The sequence below is a fragment of the Eptesicus fuscus genome, chromosome 11 (genome assembly GCF_027574615.1).
Source record: "Eptesicus fuscus isolate TK198812 chromosome 11, DD_ASM_mEF_20220401, whole genome shotgun sequence".
In the NCBI taxonomy this organism is placed as follows: Eukaryota; Metazoa; Chordata; class Mammalia; order Chiroptera; family Vespertilionidae; genus Eptesicus; species Eptesicus fuscus.
In genome coordinates, this window is record NC_072483.1 from 38,553,203 (window position 1) to 38,570,553 (window position 17,351).

At 38.0% G+C, this 17,351-nt stretch overlaps 1 protein-coding gene across 3 annotated transcripts in view; it reads right to left on the minus strand.

Annotated features, from left to right (window-relative positions):
- Positions 1-17,351, minus strand: part of BAZ2B (bromodomain adjacent to zinc finger domain 2B) — a 306,755-nt gene that overhangs the window by 243,121 nt on the left and 46,283 nt on the right. The gene's annotated exons all lie outside the window — the stretch shown is intronic.

Genomic DNA, 17,351 nt, shown 5'->3' on the forward strand with positions numbered 1-17,351 from the left:
ATGCCCTGGAGCCAACTCCCGCAGTCCCTCCCCGGTCAGCCACACCTGGGGCGGAACTAGGGCTCGAATGGCATCTGCGGAGCAAGCGGGGTCCCTCCGGCAGGTGGGGTCCCTCAGCCTGAACTTCAGAGATCAGGCCGAAACCAACAGTCCTACATCCCCAGGGGTCTCAGAGTGTGAGAGGAGGTCATTCTGCAAAATTGCGGTCGCTCAGCAGCTCCTGCATTGAGCGTCTGCCCCCTGCTGGTCAGTGTGCATCATAGCTACGGGTTGGAGCATCTGCCCCCTTGTGGTCATTGCGCATCATACCTACCGGTCAGAGGTCGGATGGTCGCTTAGACTTTTATATATAAACTAGAGGCCCAGTGCACAAAATTTGTGCACTGGAGGAGGGGGGGTCCCTTAGCCTGGCCTGCACCCTCTTGCAGTCCAGGAGCCCTCGGGGGATGTCCAACTGACATCAGTCAGACATCCTTAGTGCTGCTGTGGAGGTGGGAGAGGCTCCCACCACCACTGCTGCACTCGCCAGCATTGAGCCTGGCTTCTGGCTGAGTGGTGCTCCCCCTGTGGGAGCCCACTGACCACCAGGGGGCAGCTCTTGCATTGAGCATCTGCCCCCTAGTGGTCAGTGTGCATCATAGCGACCAGTTGTTCTGCTGTTCAGTCGATTTGCATATTAGTCTTTTATTATATAGGATGGTAGATTATATTTTGCTTATAATCAGCAACACCCAGGGTTAATATAATATACTATATTAGTAAATGAATGATAGGGCATTTGGGTTAGTTTTTGTTTCTAAATATTTAGAAGAAGAGAATTACAGTGTCTTAAATATAGTACAAATAAAAGATAGGTATTGCTTATACCTTTTCCTCTAATATTAGATTAGCTGCTCAGTTTATGGCCAGAATATGATCTACTTATTATCAATTAATAGGAAAAACTGCCTCCTGGTAATCCTTATGAACAGTGACAAAAACTTTTAAAATTTGAAAATATAATGGAGAAGAAAGTACAGCCTATAAACCAAAGGGAAGTTATAAATTAAAGTATTTCCCAAGCTATATATGATTTATAGTTCTTATCCCTGTAAAATCTAAGCTTTTAGATATTTCTTAATTAAAGGTAAGTTTTAAACTGTTTAGTGTTAAAAAGTAACACAAAATTGCCATGTTTTAAGATTCACAATGGGCTCTCATGGATTATTTCATCAGATCCTCATAACAATTCTTTCAAATAAGCAGAAAAAGAGGTATTTCTTATTAAATACTCAGAGAAAATAGAAAAGATAGATACATGACTTGTCCAAGCACACAAAAAAACTGAGTTTTCCTTGGTTCCTTTTTTATATCATACAACTTTCATCCAATGCATCCTGCCATTGAGTTTTCCTCCCACTGTCCTGAACTCAAAACCACTTATTACTGCTTCTCATTTTACTAATTCAAGCTATTGCTCTCCTATATTACCATTATAGTTTCCCTTCTTCTATTCTTAACTCTGTGACAAATATACCAGCTCACACCACTCTATAATTCAAAACTGTTCAATGGCTTACCCATCAGGATAAAATCCACAATACCTATCATGGCACTCACTCTCTACTATGTTCCAGTCACAGTGGCCTTTTTGATATTCCCCAAATATACAAACACTAGTAGCCCTGCGCATGAATCCGTGCACCAGTAGCTCACCGCCGCCCTCCAGTAGCTCTCTGCCCGCTGCCCCGCCTCCTGTAGCTCCCGCCGTCCTCCCCACCCTCCCAACCCCCCTCATAGCTTGCTGCCTTGCCCCTTCCTGTAGCTCTCCGCCGCCCACTTATAACTCGCTGCCCCACCCTCCTGCTGATCCGTGATCCAGTCTTATGCTGTCAGTCGTTACACTTACAGCGTAACAACCATTTGCATATTACATCTTTATTATATAGGATGTCCCTCTTTGGCACCTTGACCCTTGCTATTCTCTCAGCCTGGAGCAACTGTCCCTCATATCTTTATATAGAACTGCCTCACTCACTTCATTCAGATCTCTTAACAAATGCCACCTCCTCAGAGAAGCTTGTACCACCAGAGAATATTTTTAGCTAAAAGCTCCATGGGAGAAGATAACTGGAGCACAAGTAGAGGACCTGGGACCCAATAAGCACTCAGTAAACAGCTGCTGAATGAGTAAGTGAATAATAACTTAGTGACTTCCTACTGCATCTAGCACTATGCCCAGAGGGAAGTATAAGCAAAAATTTTTACAGTTATTATTAAGGAAATTATGCCATAACAACTTATACATTTTAAAAAGTCACTGCAGGGAAAGTTTAGGAAGCTTTTTTTTTTTTTTTTAATGCAAGGTGGGGGGTGGTGTAAAGGCGCGCTAATTACGGGTGTGAGATCTGGATACTGAAGATGAGGAAATGCAGAGAGAATGGGAAACCCAAGATCCAACTTAAATGGAGAAATAAGAGGACTTGATGCTAGATTAAGTACAGAAACAAGGACAGCAGAGAATGAAATATTACCTCAAAGGTTACCATAGGCTACTCAAATGGAGACGTTTCCCATTAACGGGTGGAAAACGCAATTTAGAATAGTTCAAGATTTGTAAATCAGTCATTTTAAAAAGTACAATTGCTTCAAGCTAAGAATATGAATGAGTTCACCAAGGGAATGAATAGGTGGGGGGGCTTAACCAGCAGAAATTGGGGGATAGCTATAAATAAGGCTAATGGGAAACAAGAGAAGTGTGTATGGTGTTTTATTGAAGTCCAAGAAATAAAGAAATAGAAAATATACTGATTGAAGGCAAAAGAGGAAAGATTTGTACAGAGGAGAATGTGTTAGCTTTAAATGATGCATAGAGGGGTCAGATAAGACTGTAAACTTTCTCTAAATTATCCAGGCCCCCAATGTATCAATCAGATCAGAAGCTACACAGATAAAACACATTACTCTCTATATCCAAAGACCTGACTTCAAGGAACTACTTCCTAACATTATGCTCTCAACTTTAATCAACACTAAAAAAAAGTCTGTAATGGTAAGATGTTTATACAAAAAGTTTTGTGAAAGAAGCAATTAAACTTTCTCCAAAATTCTGTAATTCAAATAGGTATTAATTTTTAAAAATAATAACATTTGTAACAAAATAAAACAGCTTCTGTAACTGAATAAACAGAAAAAAGTAAATGTTCCATTTCATATTTTATTTGAGGGGGAGGGGGGGAGTACAAGATAATTAAGACAATAGACAGTTAAAACTTCATACTTTATTTAAAGCCCTAAAGCTTATAGTATAAAAAAATGGTAAAGGCATTCCTTCATCATGGCAGCAATTTTTGCAGATGGTTACTGGGTACTTGCACATGCAGGAGAAAAAAAAAATACATGAAATTAAAATCACACTAGAGCCAAAACTGGTTTGGCTCAGTGGATAGAGCGTCGGCCTGCAGACTGAAGGGTCCCAGGTTCAATTCCGGTCAAGGGAATGTACCTTGGTTGCGGGCGCATCCCCAGTAGGAGGTGTGTAGGAGGCAGCTGATGGATGTTTCTCTCTCATCGATGTTTCTAGCTCTCTATCTCTCTCCCTTCCTCTCTGTAAAAAAACAATAAAATATATTTTTTTAAAAATCGCACTAGAGGTTAAAGGCAGACAAATCTTATGTCTTCTCATAAAAATCTTTAAGTGGCTTTTACAAGGAAAAGGCAATTCTTTAAAATCATTTTGAAACTAGGGACTATATTTCAATTACAAAAATAAAAAGTAATACTACATTTTATGAAAATATAATTCAACTAATATATTGGTAATGTGCTATTTCTCTCTACAAGTCACCATTTTAATAAATATGCACACAGAAAATCTCAACTATATTTAGTCTCGGAAAACATCAACCAATGTTAAACTGTAGGGGAAAAATATTAAGTCATGATACACAATTGTATGAGTATTTTTCCAGTAGTTAGCATGTAACTAACTATGTTTCTTCCTTGTCTGCCACAAAACAGAGAAAGTCTTTCCTTATGTAATCAATTTTAGCACACAAATCTTAACCGTTACTTGACAACACTACCTATGTTTCAATCTATTTATTCCTATCTAACTTATTGAAAAGATTTTTAAAAAACAACCCACAAATGAACAGAAAAATAAGTCTGTCTTTTCTCAACTCATTCAACCTGAACATAGAAAGATATGCTGATTAACTCTAAATTAATTTAAAATAATAGTCACTAAAATGCTTAATCACTTATTTATATATCAGTTTCATGTTTTCTCTGTGTTCTGTTTTTTTCAAGGTATGGTTATATAATAAAAATTATTTCTGAACTTTACATATGAAAAATAATCTCGAAAATCAGAAGCTACTCATAGGCTGTTTCAGTGTTGCAATCTTACATTGTACAATGGAAAGTCAGTGTCTATCACTCTTTTTTTATTAATTTTTTTTAGAGAGAGAGAAAGGGAGAGGGAGAGAGATAGAAACATTGGTGTGAGAGGAACATGGATCGGCTGCCTCCTGCATGCCCCCTATTAGAAATCAAGCTGGCATATGCCCTGATGGGGAATTGAACTGGTGACCTCTTGGTGAGTGAGATGATGCTCAATCCACTGAGACACGCCAGCCAGGCTATCACTCTGTTTTTAAAGTACCAAAACTACACATAATTTGGCACACTCTTTTAAGGTTTTATAAAAATCTAAACATGTTTCCATCATCATCTAGTTATTTCAAATCCTGACCATTATTTTTTTTATTATTACTAGTTGGGGAAATATGGTAGAAAAAGAAAGCACAGGCTTTGATAAGCAATACTTCTTCAGGAAGAAAGGAGCATACCTGTAAATAATAGGAAACTATATCCTGGGAAAGTTGGTGAGCACCTGACCTACTACTAATGGAATGCACTATCCAGTGTTGTGCAATGAAACGTTCTGCGATATAGAAATAAATGTTCAATATTTGTGCTGTTCGGTACCCAGCCCATAGCCAAATATGGCTACTGAGCACTTGTAATATGATTAGTGTGATTAAGGAACTTACGTTTAAATGTTAACTAATTTTAATTACTTTAACTTAAATTTAAATAGCCACCATATGGCAGTGCAACTAGGTATTTCTAAAACCAGAGAAGGATTTAAAACTGTAAATGATCCTACTAAATATTTGAAATATTCTTTTCTCTATTTTTTAGAAATGGGGGGAAAAAAACAACTGTGTTGGGTAGGATATGTTCATTTCAGAAAAAGTGCTGAAGAAATTTTATTATCTTCACATAAATTTCACATTTATGTTTGGTGGAAAAAAAGATTTATATTATCATAAATCCTTAATGTATTACAGTGCTTGTAAGGGAAAATAGTCTTAGGGTTTTAGAAAACTTTTATGCTTCTTTAGGTGCATTTATATTACCTGGTATTTAAAATGTCCAACTTGTTTTACTTTGTTCCCTGATATACTTTGTTCACCTTCATTTACTCATGTACTCATGACTAAAACGTCAACACAACACAGAAAGAAAATTCTATTTTATTAACAATTTTAACAGTCCTGATCCTTGGTAACTGCTTTTGCTATCAAATTATTTTCTTTTCTTGTTGTGTCATAAGGAAAAAAGATGAGCAAGCTTTAACATCAAGTTTCAACTAAGCATGTAACACGGTATATATGAAAGAAGACTGCCCTCACAGTCTAAAGTGGTCATACAAATAAAAGACATCATATAACACCAAGGGCCCAGTGCACAAATTCGGGCACCTTGAAAGGAACTGTGGGCCGCGAGCCAGCCCTTCCCGCTGAGGCCCCCGTACCTCTGTCAGCCTACAGACACGCTCCTGCTGCCGCTGCTCCCATGAGCTGACAGCGCCGGCCCCACTTGCACCCACTGATGGGACCCAGGCGGGACCGTGGTGCGCGGAAGCAAAGAATTTTCAGTAACCACCAGAGGCTCACCCCGATGACAGCAACCGGTGTCCGGCCTTGGTCTGGCACCCCCGTTCACCTGCTCCACCATCCCGCTGCAGCCAACGCCTGCTATGTTCCATACGCACCCCCTGGTGGTCGGTGCACATCATAGCAACTGGTTGGTCAGTTGGTCGGTTGTTCCACCGTTCGGTCTATTTGTATATTAGCCTTTTATTATATAGGATTAATATAAGTTTTGTTAAGCAGTTTTGCCAAATTAGAAAGGCACCAATCAATTTAGATAATCTACAAGCAGCAAAGCTTTCCAGTGACAGACACTGACTATGTTGGTATCAAGATTCAAAGTTGTTTTCTCATGTCATGGAGGAAGATATCCAAGGTAAAAAAGAATAGAAAATGGGCAGCTTGAAAAGATATGGGTTTCAAGTCCAAGCAGTACTTTTGGTGCATCATACTCATTGAATGCTTCCTGTCCTCAGATTCAATTGGAGATCTAAGTAGAGTATGTGGTAAAATATGAGATGTGCTTCTTTCCTTAATGCTCACAGAGGCTGTGAAGGCAGAAGTTGCAATGAGTCCTGCCACATTAATCCCTGCTAACATACACTGAAATTAATAAAAAGGTTAGAGCCTCTTACCCTTAAAAATGGACAAATGACTTAAAATAAAGTATTCATGCACTTATAGAACTGGAAGAAACAAACAGTTTTATAGGTTCACCAATTCAAAGCCATCAATATTTTGCTGACTGTAATTTTTTGACCAACAAAAGCAAGATCATCAATGCCAAGGTTCTATACACCGGCACTATGTGGCTTTGGAGACCTCACCAGCCTTTCTGGTGGTTAAGTAGACCTCTAATTTAATACTCCCTGCTGTTGATTAATTCAATACCTGCTGTTAGAATTAATAGTCAGAAGCCCATTATCTACACCAGAAATACTCAGTAAATTAGAAAGTGATGACTCAACAGCCTTCCAAGAGAAGTCTAGAAGTAAAGCAAATGACAGTTTCTTATATTAAAACCATTAATTTGTCATATCACAAACGAAAACAAAGTGAGGTTTCCCATAAGAGGGCTTGCCTTAAGCACAAAACAAAACCAAAAGCAGCCCCTGACCAGTTTGGCTCAGTGGATAGAGCGTCAGCCTGCGGACTCAAGGGTCCTGGGTTCGATTCCTGTCAAGGGCATGTACCTTGGTTGCAGGCACATCCCCTGTAGGGAGTGTTCAGGAGGCAGCTGATTGATGTTTCTCTCTCATCGATGTTTCTAACTCTCTATCCCTCTCCCTTCCTCTCTGTAAAAAATCAATAAAATATATTTAAAAAAAAAAAAAAAAACCAAAAGCAAAAAGAAAGATTTTGAGAGGGGAGAGAGTTGAGGGAAGGGAGGAAGGGAGGGAGGGAGGGAGGGAGGGTAGAGGAATAATCTTTTAAAACCTTAAAAAGATGATTTACCAGGATCCTAACTTTTTGTCACCCTCTCCACACTACTACTCTCTTCAACCAAACTCACTATCAGTAGTACTACTTCAGGTAAAACCAAATATAAATAGATGGCATTTAAAAAGCACTTGCATTATCAATGATTTCACATTTCTTACAAAATTTCACTATCCTTCCTGCAAAAACCGTCATTCCCTCAAAATGTATCATATTCTTGCTTTCCACCATTTGTCCTTATTGTTCCGTGTGACTGAAACTTCTCTAGAAGAAATCTTTCCTATAGGTAAACTCACAAAAATTTTAGACAAATAACATAAGGTTTATAACATGAAGTTTAACTAGAATTCAGTGGTTAAATTCATATTCTGTTGATAATAATAAAAACCATGCAAACAAAGTACAAATGGCTATTAAACTTGGTGAATTATTTTAATAATTTAAGTATAAACTGTGTTTTTCCAAACTTTATAACTCTATCCTTTCAACATGAATTAGCACTTCTCAAAATCTTTACTAAGTTCATAGGTTTCTGCTTTAGATCTATAAATGTGCACCCAGAAGAGGAAGAAGGTGGTAGCACAATCAACACATGTTGAAACTTTCTTGGGGTTAATATATACACAATATCTAAAAATGAACTAATCTTTTAGGGGGAAGTAATATAATAAAGAACTCCATTTGAGAAAAGTTTTATGCTATTTTAGCTACATATAATTTCTCCAACTATAAGTTCTTTAGAGAATTCAACTCAAATTGCAGCAACACAGAGAATGAAAGCTTTTAGAATTTACTATTAACTAAGTTAAAATACATCTGAATATAAATTGAGGAAATTTTCGTTTTTATCAAAATTAGAGTTCATCTTAGCCCTGTCAACAAATGCCACATCAATCAATAATTTACCACTTGTGAGATTGCCTTTTTTAAAAACCACCTCACTTGATCAAGCCAGCAAACAAGACAAACATAAGCTCAAAATTTTATAAAGGTCTCATGTACAATAATAGCTAAAAGACTGAAATGAAACTAATTCAATCCAAACCTTCAAAAATCCAATTCAGACTATGGCTACGGAGATGGGTGAGGCAATTAAACAATCTAACAATACACAGTGAAAAAAATGTTAGATCCAATAACTAAAGTTGCTATCACTAATTTAACAAATACTAGGTTTCAAATAATATGTTTAATCTTTTCTATTAAAAGAACTTTGGTACGAATATTTAGGGGTATTAAATATTATTACTGCTGTTTTGTTTTTCTTAGAACTCTTGGAGAATGATTTCATTATAAAGAAGAAATCTAGTCTAAAACTTTCCACAAGAGACTACATAACCCTGGTCCTCATTCAGAATATTGGTATACAGTATATTCATTATGTACCTTAGGCAATCTCTTAGTACTTCAGCTTGCCATACCATAATTATCTATTTCACAGGGATGTTGTGAAGTATAGTTAGCTATGCTTATAAAAATTTTTTGAGGTGCAGAGATGAAAGAGAGATGCAAGGCATAAATACAATTAATTGCGATGTATCTGTTGAAAAAAATGCCATTTAAAAATATTTAAAGCAACATGGATGAATCTTAAAGACACTGTGCTAAGTGAAATAAATATGTGCTATAGACTGAATGTTTGTGTCCTCTGCCCCGTAATTCATGTTGAAATCTAATCCCCAATGTGATGATATTTGGAGGGAGGGTCTTTGGGGGTGATTAGGTCACGAGGGCAGAGCCCTCTTGAATGGGATAAGTACCTTTAGGAAAGAGATCCCAGAGAACTGCTTGTCCCTTCCACCATGTGATGTTATAGCGAAAAGACGGCCATCTATGACCCAGAAAGTGGGCTCTAACAACACACCAAATATGTCAACTCTTTGGTCTTGGACTTCCCAGCCTCCAGAACTGTGAGAAATAAAGTTCTGTTGTTTATAGCCACCCAGTCTGCGATGTTTCGTTATAGCAGCCCGAATGAACTAACAGTCAGTCACAAGAGGGCAAATACAATATGATACATATATTGTGATATGAGGTACTTATATGAGGTATCTTGAGTAGTCAAATTAATGACAGAAAGTAGAATAGTGATTGCCAGGGACTGGGGGTAGGGTGAAAAATAGAGAGTTATTTTATGGGTACTGAGTTTCAATTTTGGAAGATGAATATGTTCATAGTGATGGTTGCATAACAATGTGAATGTACTTAATGCCACTCAACTGTATACTTTAAAATGGTTAAAATATTAATTTTAATGTTATGTATATTTTACCACAATGATAAAAAAAATTAACAAGCGTGAAAATCAGAATATAAATCATAAATCAACATTAGATTTTTCTCATTCACTAATTCACACATAAAATATTAATAAATCAACTAATTTATTTGTTCATTCATTCCATAACTATGAAGCATCTTCTTTGTGGCAGGCACCAAGCTAGATCTGAAAATACGGCACTAAGGAGGACAGTCTCTGTCTACACAGAAATAATAGAGGCCTGCAAAACAATAAAAAAAATACAAAAATCTTATCCTTTCTCATAGTGTTAAATACTACAAAGAAGGGAAAGGAGATGGAATGGCAACAAAGGCTTCTCAGAGAAGATTATTGTCCTGAGACCAAGAATGAAGGAAGAAGGAACACTTCAGGCACGGAGAGTAAAAGCCAGTGCCAATGCCCTGAGGTGGAAAGGCTTTGTGTTTTCAAACAATGGCAGGAATGCACAAAGCTGTTGCACAGTAAGTTAGGAGACAGTGGTAGAAGAGCCAGATAGGCACAGGTCAGGGAGGGCCTGGAAAGGAATAGCAATAGTTTGGATGTTATTCCAACTGTGATGAAAGCCATACGGGATGCTTTCACTAAGGGCGTGACATGATCTGATTAAAAAGGACACTCTAGTCACTGTATACAGAATAATCTTGGAATAGGGAAGGAGGAAAAGAAACTAAATACAGAAACCAGTTTAGAAAACAACTATAGTAACTCAGGTGGAAATGAGAGATAACTTTCATGGTAGCCATGCTGGTGATAACAATGGTTGGATATTTGGTTGCTGATGGACTAAATCAGTGATGGCGAACCTATGACACGCGTGTCAGCACTGACATGTGTAGCCATTTCTGATGACACGTGGCCGCTAAGGCGGCCGCATGCCGAGGATGAAACATTTGCGAAATAATGTTTTTTCCTCAAAGTGACACACTACCCAAGTTATGCTCAGTTTTTTGGTGAAGTTTGACACACCAAGCTCAAAAGGTTGCCCATCACTGGACTAAATAAAAGCAAAAAGCATCATTGTCAAGGATAACTCCAAGATTTTAGACCAATCAATTGGATGAATAATGCTGCTAAGGACTGAGATGGAGACACTGTGGTAGGAATAGGTTTGGTGGTGGTGGTAATGACTGTGTTAAGAAATGAAGAATTTGGTTTTGGCAAAGTTAAGTACCCAAGAAGAGTTTCAGGGAAGATGACATGACCAACGATGACATTGCTGCTGGGAAAACACTTAATCTTAGGGCTGAGAAATGGCCATTGGATTTATCAAATTTCACTAGTGCCCCAGACAAAAATGTTGTTAGTGGAGTGATAAAGACAAAAGCATGAATAGGATAAGTAAACCAAAGAAAGTGTGATGAAGACATAGAAGCCGTATATACGAACAACTCTTTGAAGGAGTTTTGCTATAAAGGATTGAAAAGAAATGGTACAGTAGCTAGAGGGGAATGTGGGGTCTTGCAAGGTTTTTTTTATTAAAATAGGGGAATTGTACAGCATTTTATATGCTCATGAGATGATCTAGAGAAGGCAAAAAATTATGGGGAAAATTACAGAAGCAAAATCAATTATTACTAAGCATCTAATAAATGCATAAATCTGACCTTGCTGCTAGAAATGCAAAGATAATAAATATAAGACATGTAAGTAATTTAAGGATTATATTAAACTATATTGAAAATCATAGGGGAAAATGCCACATGTAGATAATTAAATTAAAAACCATTTAGAAACTATATTATTTTATAATAGAGGCTGCCATGTTAAAATATTATGCAAAGCAATGTTGACATATTTTATGATGTGATGTCAATGTCCTTCTAAGCTGCACACATGCAGCTGCACAGTGTAAAAATAATGCCATAAACAGGTTTCACTTCATTATGCACAGTGGGGCTTAAATAGGATCAACATTAGACAAAGAGTAAAGCCAGCAATTTTAAAAAACATCTCCAATGAACTTCCCCATTTCCCTCTATTTTCACATTTGGATTTCCAGAACCCCCACTCTTCTGTAATTCATCACTCTACTCAAAACAGACAGCAACGCACATACCAATCATTTACCATACACAAACCTTCATCATTTCCAGAGTTCCTTCTTTGCTTACTACTTTCCACCATGTTCCCTTGCCTCCTTCAAAAAAGCCCAGTTAGCCCTAGCAGGTTTGGCTCTGTGGATAGAGCGTCAGCCCTGCAGACTGAAAGGGTTTGATTCCTTTCAAGGGCTCTAACTCAGTTGTAGGCAGGATCCTCATTCCTGGTCAGGGCATGTGCTGGAGGCAACCAATAGATGTGTCTTTCTCACATCCATTTCTTTCTCTCTGTGTCTCCCCCTTTCCCTTCCGCTCTCTCTAAAAATCAATGGAAAAATATCCTCGGGTAAGGATTAACAACAACATCAAAAGGGTAAAAGTTAGATAGTTAAAAAAGAATTTGAAAGTCATAAAGACAACTGATTAATTACATATTAGTGTAAATTAATTTATGTTATTCAAGCACATTTGCATTTTAAGCTTTTTTAATTATAAGATCCTTTATCCCTTATATATCTTTATGCCTTCTCCTGTTCTAAAATAAGATATAAGGTAATATACTAAGGTATATAATATACAAAAAAGTAAGAAATTGAGAGTGATGAAAATAATACCAGGCCAAGAAAGATAGTTTTAAAAATGCATGCCATAAGGCCCTGTACTCTTTGTTACTGGGGGACCAAATATATAGCTTCGAGTTTCCTGATAACCAGAGCAAAGAAGAAATGACTGTTGGTTGCAGATTTTGTTCATTTATATTATTCACAGTATTCATACAGTGATAATAAATCATTTTCTTAAAGGAAACACTGCTCTATTTGTTACTGAGACCTGTGGAAAGTCATCCTATTGAATTGTCAAAAATATTCCAGCAATAAACAAAATAATGAGTTTGGAAGGACTACTTATTTAACATCCCTCAGAAACTGGTCTAGGGCATAGTGCTTAAGAGCATTTCAATTGCTAAAACAACATGGTTAGAGTATTTTACTCATCACTTTAATTCAAGGATAAGATATGAAATATCCAAAGCAATATTCTATGTGTTTCAGGTATTCCTCTCCAAACTATTCTAATTTTTAAATTCACTATAAATGTTTTAAGTTGAGATAAACTCCCATAAAATTTACCATTTTATTTTCTTAAAGTTTATCTGTATTGTTGAAAGTACTACAGACGTCCCCTTTTTCCCCTTATTGTCCCCCTCCACCCTGACCCTGCCCCCACCCCCAGTCCTTCACCACGCTATTGTCCATGGGTTATGCATATCTATATATATAAAAGCCTAAGTGACCAGTCAACCATTAGACCAGTCATTATGATGTGCACTGATCACTAGGGGGCAGACGCCCAATGCAGGAGCTGCACCCTGGTGGTCAGTGCGCTCCCACAGCCAACCTCCCGTGGCCGGCTAACCTCCCACAGTCCCTCCCCCCTGGACTGGGAGAGACAGGCCCGACTGCTGGCCAGGCCGAGGGACCCCATGCATGCACGAATTCGTGCACTAGGCTTCCAGTACAAAATAAGCTTCAATAAAAATACAGGTATAGATGTAATGCTGTACTTCTATAATTATTCACTTCTTCAAGTTTTATAATATTAAGCAGAAATAGTATAAAAAGATGTGAATATAATGTTTGTTATATTTAAAAGTGGGTAGATTTAGGATTTAAAAAATAATAAAAGATATTTAAATTTCTCATAAAAATTTTTAATTCAAAATTTTAAAATATTTTACTTTTTAAATTTCTTTATTGTCATAATATTAGAAAATCTATATAAATAAAAATTTCATCATTAGCAATTAATTCTGGGAGACAGTTTTTTTGTTGTTGTTGTAGTCTACTTTAATTCAAAGAAGCTAAGTCTAGGATATAGAAATTTTTCATGGTAAAATAATAAGCCTTGTGTAGTTTCTGATACACAGTACACAGTAGGTTTTCAATACAACTTAGGTTAAACTAAGTTCTCTATCTTATCTGTGCCTTACCTTCCCCTTAGATGCAATACCAATATGTGGAAAATAAAGATTCTGATCTTCGGTTTAAAATTTCAAACTTAAAATGTTCTTACTTAGAAATCAATTTGGCTATAGAAAGATTATTTCATTCTAGTATTTTTAATGGAATTTCACTGTAGAAAAGGGCAAGAGATAAAAAAGTAGAATAGGCCCTAACCGGTTTGGCTCAGTGGATAGAGCATCGGCCTGCGGACTGAAGGGTCCCAGGTTCAATTCTGGTCAAGGCCATGTACCTTGGTTGAGGGCACATCCCCAGTCGGGAGTGTGCAGGAGGCAGCTGATCGGTGTTTCTAACTCTCTATCACTCTCCCTTCCTCTCTGTAAAAAATCAATAAAATATATATTTTTTAAAAAGTAGAATACAGATGTTCCTCGACTTATCATGGGAGTATGTCTTGATAAACCCATTGTAAATAGAAAATATCCTAAGTTAAAAATGCATTTAATACATCTCACCTAGCAAACATCATAGCTTACTTAGCCTAGCGTACCCTAAATGAATTCAGTACACTTGCTTTAGCCTATAGTTAGACAAAATTGTCTAATGCAATAAACAGACTGTCAAGTATTTTTTTCTGTTGTAATCTAATTTAACCCAAAGAAGCTAGGTCAATGCATTAAGGTACAGAAAATGTTTCATGGTAAAATAATAAGCCTGTACAGTTTCTGACACAGCAGGCTTTTAGTACACATCTGTTAAACTAAGTTGTGTATCTTATCTGTTTATCTCCATGATCCTGTGGATGACTGGAAGCTGAGGCTCCCTGCAAATGCCCAGCACCAAGAGTACTTGTTTGTCATATTGTTAGGATAGTAAAAAAATAAAATAAAAATTCAAAATTTGAAGTACAGTTTGTACTGAATATGTTTAACTCTCTCACACCATTGTAAAAAGTAAAAAAATAAAATCATTAAGTCAAATCATTGTCTATACTGGAAAAAATCTCCCCTGTATTATCACCCTGAAGTGAGAGTGACCCTGCCTTTTCCGGTCATTTATAGCCCCAGGACATTGCTTACCCTTTCTCTATCTTCTTCCCTTTTGTCAGACAAAAAGCAAACTTTCTAATCTGTCACCTACCCTCCAACCCCAGTTCCAACTCTGAGCACTCCCTGCAGTCTGATAACGTGAGCTGTGAATATCTCTATTTCTAAATAACTTACCTCATATTGTTAGGATATTTCCTATTAGTTTGTCCCTTTTCACTAGATTCCAAGTTCCATAAAAGCAATGGTAATGTCCAAGATATAATAGATGCTTATATTTGGTCTTTGTCCCTGATTCCTGGCACAGAATTTCAAAAGGCTCTAGAATTTAATTTTACTGTCTTTGTATGCTGGTGAGATGACTCACAGGGTAGGGGTGTGTAGACAGCTTCAGAATAGGGGCTGGTGACCAGAAAAACCAACTACTCAATTAGAGGGTTAACTTTCAGTTCTGCCCCACTCCCTTAACTCCAGAGGGAGAAGGGATTGAGATTGAGTTCAATCACCAATGGACAATGATTTAATCAGTCTTGCCTATATAATGAAACCTCCAAAAATACGCTAAGCAATAGGGTCAGGGAGCCTCTGAATTAGTGAACGACAGATGCACATGCCATGAGGATAGTGTTCACTGACTCTGGAGACAAAGGCTCCTAAACTCAGGACACTCTGGACCTAACCCTATGTACCTCTTCATCAGGCTGTTCATCTGCACCCTTTATAATAAATTATAATAGTAAGTATAACACTTTCCTGAGTTCTGTTGAGTTCTAAAGGGGGAGTTATAGGAACCTCTGATTAGTAGTTGGCCAGGCAGGAAAGAAATATAGGTAGCTTGGGGACCCCATTTGCAGATGGCACCAAGAGTGAGGACAGCCCTAACTGGTTTGGCTCAGTGGATAGAGCGTTGGCCTTCGGACTGAAGGGTCCCAGGTTCGATTCCAGTCAAGGGCACATGCCTAGGTTGCGGGCTCAATCCCCAGTAGGGGGCGTGCAGGAGGCAGCCAATCAATGATTCTCTCTCATCATTGATGTTTCTCTCTCTCCTTCTCCTTTCCTCTCTGAAATCAATAAAAATATATATTTTTAAAAAAAGAGTGAGGACAGTCTTGTGGGTCAGAGTCCTTATCCTGTCAGATCAGCTTAGGTCTGAATAATTAGTGTCAGAGTTGAATTAAATTGATGGAGACACAGTTGGTGTTGCAGAATTAAATAAATTGTTGCTTTTGAAAGAAAAAAATACTAAGTACATTTATTTAGGAAAAATTAATGTGTGAAAAGTAAACTTCTAAAAAGTAAACAATTTTAGTTATTGTAGCCATTTTTTTATCACTTTTTAGCATTTGATTTTCCTTCCTTGCTATTCTTTTATATTAAATTTTTCTATGTAGATAATGCTTCCTATGAAACTTAATATTAGTTTTAAGTTTACCAAGACTTACAAGTGTATTATCAAAAACAAAAATCTGATTCTCCTTTATGAAAGACAGAATTTAGCACAGACTTACCTATCTCATCCTACCCAATAATAGACAAATATGAAAATTGACTGCACCTTCACTACACCCAAGCCACGCCCACCAGACCAGCCACGCCCACCAACCAATCAGGACAAGTATGCAAATTACACCAACCAAGATGGTGGCTAATTTGCATATCAAGACAGCTTAGAAAGAAGCCAAGAGCTGCAAAAGGAAGCAAAGCTGCGGAGAAGCAAGCAAGCCGGGGGGGAGGAGAAGGGAGGAGCGGAGGCAGGGCCGGGGGAGAAGGAAGGAGAGCAGGCAGGCTGGCGGAGAAGGGAGGAGCGCAGACGGGGCCTGGGGAGAAGAGAGAAAAGCAGGCGGGCTGGCAGAGAAGGTGGGGCGGGGGAGAAGGGAGGAGCCCAGGTGGGGCCAGGGGAGAAGGGAGAAAAGCAGGTGGGCTGGCGGAGAAGGCGGGGTGGGGGAGAAGGGAGGAGCCCAGGCGGGGCCAGGGGAGAAGGAAGGAGAGCAGGCGGGCTGGCGGAGAAGGCGGGGCGGGGGAGAAGGGAGGAGCCCAGGCGGGGCGGGGTAGAATGCAGCAGGAAACCCTATTGCAGGATTTTTCCCGCAATGGGAACGCTAGTAGTTATCATAAACTTGAGAATAGGACTATATTTAATTAGAATTTTATTTTTCAGAGATTAACAGAGTACTTAAAACATGATGGGTACCACTAACTAACTTGAAGAGAAATATATTGTAAGAAAAAAAATTCAGATGAAAGACTGGAAATGGGAAGAGGGAAAAACACTTAATAGAAAACTGAAAAAGAAAGGAGTACAGAATGGGAAATACTGAATTTGACCAAACAATATTTTGAGTGATCTTCAAGAAAGTAATTTTAGATAAAAAACCATGAAAGGATAACAAGATCACACAGAAGACATGAAAGAACTTGTTGCAAGAAATCTTGTAATAAGGGACCCAAAGTTGCCCCCAAAAAATGTTGAAAAAGAAGTTGGGGGCTCACAATTCCTGCTTTTAAAACAGGGGTGGGAACCTTTTTTCTGCCAAGGGCCATTTGGATATTTATAACATCATTCATGGGTAAGGTGACCAGACATCCCGCTTTTGGCGGGACAGTCCCAATTTTTAACAATTTGTCCCGCGTCCCGCGGTGTTTTAAAAAAGTCCCGATTTTTGGAA